The sequence below is a fragment of the Dromiciops gliroides genome, chromosome 3 (genome assembly GCF_019393635.1).
Source record: "Dromiciops gliroides isolate mDroGli1 chromosome 3, mDroGli1.pri, whole genome shotgun sequence".
Lineage (NCBI taxonomy): Eukaryota > Metazoa > Chordata > Mammalia > Microbiotheria > Microbiotheriidae > Dromiciops > Dromiciops gliroides.
The window spans coordinates 292,550,073-292,555,818 of NC_057863.1; the positions used below are offsets into that span (position 1 = coordinate 292,550,073).

Consider the following 5,746-nt stretch of genomic DNA (forward strand, 5'->3'; position numbering starts at 1 on the left):
AGATGGGCACTCTTCTGAATGTGCCAGAGAGTACACTGAAGTGAGGTCCCTCACCTCCATTTATATCCTTTAAGGGTCTCTCTGGACCAATCACATTACAGTTTCCATTTACATAACAGCATTACAAAAACAACCAGTCACGGCATATAGTACCAACCTCCCATATATGGTAACTGTAAGGACCAATGAAATTGTATCAGTTGGCCAATCAGACTGCCCTGTTAACAACCAATCAGATAGCACTGGTTGACTAATCAGATTGTGGCACTAGGCCTTAACCTTATTCTGGGCAAGAACGTCCCCATTCCTCACTAGGACAGTGCTGTGTGAACACACATAACCATTCATAACTTGTCAAGAAACAAAACTTAAGTCAGGGTTTGAACACTGGAGTCACGTGGAGATCACCTCAGGTGCCTCAAGGTAAAATCCCAGCTTAGCTTAGCTCCCACAAAACACAAGCCTCGTTCCAGGCCCTATTTGGGGCTAAGGCCCAGGAGTCTCAACTACTCAGAACCTTGTGTGCTGGGTGGCTCCCTGCTGGGAAGTTCAGGCAACAAAGCCGTAGGGCCTGAAACCAAATCACTCTCTGCTCCTAGGGCTCTGAGAAGAGTCCAAATATATTCTTTTCTCTCAGTGGTGGGGTAGATAAAGTTCTAGGCCTGAAGTCTGTAAAACCTTTTTTCAAACTCAGTCTCAGATATTTGCTAGCTGAGTGACCCTAGGCAAATCATGTAACTTCTGTTTGCCTCAGTTTCTTCAACTATAAATTGGGGATAAAAAAAGCACTTAGCTTACCAGGTTTTGTGAGGATCAGATAAATTAATATTTGTAAAATACTAATGGTGACTGTAACATGAATGATATTTAAGCTGTTATTCCCCTTACCACCCCCGCCCAATAAGTATGTGACTTGGGCAAATTATTTAACCTCCTTGTGACTTACATTTCTTATCTATAAAAAGATCAGGTCAGAAGAGATGTCCACAGAATTCTTTTCTAGCTTTACATCTGATATTGTGATGCTGTTTTATGCCCCTTACGCAACTCACTACTTCAGCCAAATTTTAGCCTACTTGAGTTTCACCATATATGACAACAATCTCTTACCTTTATGTCTTTCCAAAGAAAGTCATGGCTAAGATATTCTCCCTCCTCACATCTAAAACCCATAACTCCCTTTAAGCTTATCTACTTCCTTCAATAAAATTTTTAAAAATATTTAATATTTTACAATTTTTTACCAATTCTATGTAAAAACAATTTTAGGATTAGTTTAAAAAAACATGACTTCCAAATTGCCCTCCCTTCCTCTCCTCCGCTTAATTGCATAGACAAGCAATTTGATTTATAATAAACCTGCAGGCATGCAAAACATATTTTCATGTTAGTCATGTTGTAAAAGAAAACACATACCCAAAAGGAAAAAGAAAAGAAAAATAAAGAATGTAAAATAAAGTGTGCTTTTATCCCCATTCGGACTCCATCAATTCTTTTTCTGGAGATGGATAGCATGTTTCATCACCAGTCTTTTGGAATTGTCTTTGATCACTGTATTGCTGAAAATAGCCAAGTTATTCACAATTGATTATTTTATTTTATTTTATTTTAATTTTTTGCAGGGCAATGAGAATTAAATGACTTGCCCAAGGTCACACAGCCAGTAAGTGTCAAGTGTCTGAGGCCAGATTTGAACTCGGGTCTTCCTGAATCTAGGGCCAGTGCTTTATCCACTGTGCCACCTAGCTGCCTGATCATTTTATGTTATTGCTGTTGCTGTGTACACTGTTCTGGTTATGCTCATTTCACTTTGCATTAGTTCATGCAAGTCTAAGATTTTTTTTTGAGAGTGTCCTGCTTGTCACTTTTTATATTACAATAGTATTCAATCACAATCATGTACTACAACTTGTTCAGCCAGTCTCCTATTGATGGGGATCACTTCAATTTCTAATTCTTTGTTATTACAAAATTATTATATGCTATACACATAATACATGCTATAAATATATAAATATATATATATATATATATATATATATATAAATGATTGGAATGATGCCACCTACTGGAGACTTACTATAGGAAAGGTCCACCATGAGGAAAATGTCTCAGAGGGCAAGGTCATGTGGCTTTTCCTTGGCGTCAGGAAGTGACGTTTGCTCATGGGTGCTGTCTATCAAGGCTACCAGCCAATCAACTTGAGGAGCCTCCTATTTTCTAGAAGGAGACAGGAAGGAGGAAAGAGGGCCTGCGCGGAGAGTGCTCTCGCTTTTGGGTTCCTGACTTGATGGTGGTGGTGGTGGCAGAGGACTTCACAGGAAATTTGAGGAAAGATAGGAATTCCAGGCTGTTGGAATTCTGTTCTCAATCTTTTTCTTTCTATTTTTCAATAAACCCTTAAAAACCTAAACTCGTTTTATCAGTGATTTTAGTCAGTTTCCCCCAAAACTGGGGGAACAGATTAGAATCCACATTTAGAATCTTAAATGACACAATATATATGTCCTTTTTATTTTATCTTTTTTATCTTTTTGGGATACAGACCTAGTAGTAGTATTTCTGGGTCAAAGGATATGGATGGTTGTATAGCCCTTTGGAAAAAGTTCCAAACTGCTCTTGAAAATGCTTTAATCAATTCACAACTCTAATCAACAGTGTATTTATTGTCTCAATTTTCACACATCCCCTCCTACATTTGTCATTTTCCTTTTCTGTCATATTAGATAATTTGATAAGTATGGCATATTACCTCAGAGTTGTTTTGATTTGCATTTCTCTAATCATTACTGATTTAGAACATTTTTTTCATAAGACTATAGATAGCTTTGATTACTCTGAAAACTGTCTTTTCATATCCTTTGACCATTTATCAATTGTGGAATGCCTCTTTTTTTAAAAAATTTGACTCAGTTTTCTATATATTTGAGAAATAAGGCCTTTATCAGAACCATTTTCTGTATTTTTTCACAGTTATAATTACATGTCTATTGCCCTCAATCCTATTGACTTCATTTACCCTCCCGGGCCTCTTTCTCCCCCAGTCCATCCTCAAAAGTATTTTGCTTTCGACTACCACTTACCGCAATCTGCTCTCCCTTCTATTAGCCCCTTCTTCTCTTATCCCCTTCCCCTCCTACATTCTTGTAGAGTAAGATAGATTTCTGTATACAACTGAGTATGTGTGTAATTCCCTCTTCTAGAAAACTTTGCCCTAGTTTTGTAAATGGATTATCTTTGCTTATCTCTGACAATGTTTTATCTTCTCAGTAGAAAGTAAGGTCCTTGAGTAAAGGACTTTTCTTTCTATCCTCAATATGTAGAAGCATGATTAAATCCTACTAGGTGATGTTTAATAAATGCCTATTAAATGAATGAATGATATTCAATGGGCTGGTCATTTCATTGCATGTCCTTCCAAGAAACAGACATTTTTCATTTGTTTATTTTTCTCTTCTAGAAATAGACTTTTGAATATGAATATGTATTTTGGGTTTTTGTTTGTTTGTTTGTTTGTTTGTTTTTTGCCGGGCAATGAAGGTTAAGTGATTTGCCCAGGGTAACACAGCTAGTAAGTGTCAAGTGTCTGAGGTCAAATTTGAACTCAGGTCCTCCTGAATCCAGGGCTGGACCTTGCTGCCCCATGAATAGATCTTAATAAGGTGCCTCTTTTAATGTTCTGGGTCTTAAGACAATCAATTCAATATCATCTGCAAATAGGAAAATATAGAGGAGCTCACCTATAGGGAATTCGTCTAACATTTTGCCTTTGCTGACAGTAGCAAACATCTTTGCACAGATCTTCCTCCCTTATTTTATTCAACTTAATTTATGCCTTATTTTATCTTAAAGAATGGAAGGTCATTGACCAGACATCATATGATTGTAATTATCATCTAATATTTTATGATGTTAATCTAAGCATCAGCTGTTCCTCATTGTAAAGTACTTTTAAGGCTTTATTTTTTTTTACCTTAATGATAAGATTTTATGAGGGGAAAAGAGTAATAACAGGATGTTGTATTCTCTGTACCTTTCATTTAATTATATTTATTTAAGGATATGATCTGCTCTAGAAAATAATTTCCAAAAATTTTCCTATTATGTTCTAATATTTCCATCAAGGATACCCTCAATATCTATATTTGTGCTTCTCATAAAATAATTTATAATGATGAGAAAATAGGCCTATTGGTCAGGAATTATAAATGTTCACTTGGATGAAGAGATGGGAGGCAGCAACATGTGCCAGACAAGTCAAACCACCTTTATCACTTTGACCAACACCTCTCTTCAAACCCAGATGGGGACATCTCAGCACCTTGACTTTGAGTGTGTAGGGAACAGCAGTGTCATCTCAAACACCAGAATTACTTCTAGCAAATCCATCATCTGGGGAAAGTAAATCCTGTGAAGAAAGTGCCAAGCCATCCCCACCAACCACCAGTAAACCTCCAGACTTTTGGTAGGCAAACAGAAGAGAGGTCCTCTGAGCAAGACAGGAAAGTAGCAGCATGTAGCAGGCAAGTCAAAAGACCTCCACAACCTTGATTCACATTTTTCCTTAGACCCTAAGCCCAAGAACACTTGGTTTCATTATACTGAATAAAGAAATTAAGCATATGCACGTGCTTTGTCACTACAAAGCAAAGACTATCAGATTTTTACATCTGACACAGCTGAAACATTCCATATATCTTGGCTCAACGATTAAGATGTGAGTTCTTGCCTTACTCACTTCAATCTTCATACAACATTGTCAACTTTAATGCCTTCATATCAACTGCCAAGAATTTTGGTGTATCAATAAATTAAGTTAAAGAGTTTAATCACTCAAATTCCTCTTCTCCTGTGGACAAACTTAATCAGTCTCATCTAACCAAACAGACCCAGATGTGAACTGGTAAGAAGAGTGAATTCTTAAAAGCACTGACAAGGGACAGAGTAGAGGAAGAACCTGAAGATGGAAGTCATATTGGACCAGAAAAGGATGATGACATTTAATTTGCATAATAGCAACAATACTCACCATGAAAGGGACATAAACTGAAATTTTGATGAAAATGAAATTTCGCAAAAGAATGGCAATGCCTCCATGATTTTGCAACAGATCATTCATTCTTCTACCTTTCCACAAGCTGATGTCCTTTCAAGTTCACTTGAGGCAGAACATAGGTTCTTAAAGGAGATGGGCTGGCAGGAAGACAGTGAAAATGAAGAAACACGTGCTCCCTTAACAGAGGATGAGATGAGGGAATTCTAAGTTATTAGTGAACAGTTACAGAAAAATGGTCTTAGAAAAATGATATTTTGAAAAATGGCCTGATCTGTGATTTCAAGTCTGCACCCTGGAAAAACAGTACTTTCAAACCCACTTTTGAGAATGATGACACAGAGACAAGCAGCAGTGACACATCAGATGATGATGATATGTGAAGGATTCTCTAACACCTTTAGAAGTTTTAGTGTAATACATCTCATACAGTTTGGGGTGAATTGTAATAAGAACTATAATTTATGTAGTAAAAAACCCCATTAGAAGAAAATATTGGGGGAAATTCTTTATGAAGAAAACCAAGAATGTTGTGTTGGACTGTGTTGAACATTACTATAATTTCTTTGTAGATGAATGTTATAGAAATGAGGACTTTGGTTGATCCAACATGGACTTTCTTCATCACTGCAGCGTTTCTCTGACTAGCAATGTGATGATGTAACAAATGAGATTGTTTCTCATTTAATAAAA

General features: G+C 36.7%; 1 pseudogene; it reads left to right on the forward strand.

Moving 5' to 3' along the window:
* Positions 1 to 4,228: 4,228 nt before the first annotated feature.
* Positions 4,229 to 5,436, forward strand: LOC122747493 (annotated as a pseudogene).
* The last annotated feature ends 310 nt before the right edge of the window (positions 5,437 to 5,746 follow it).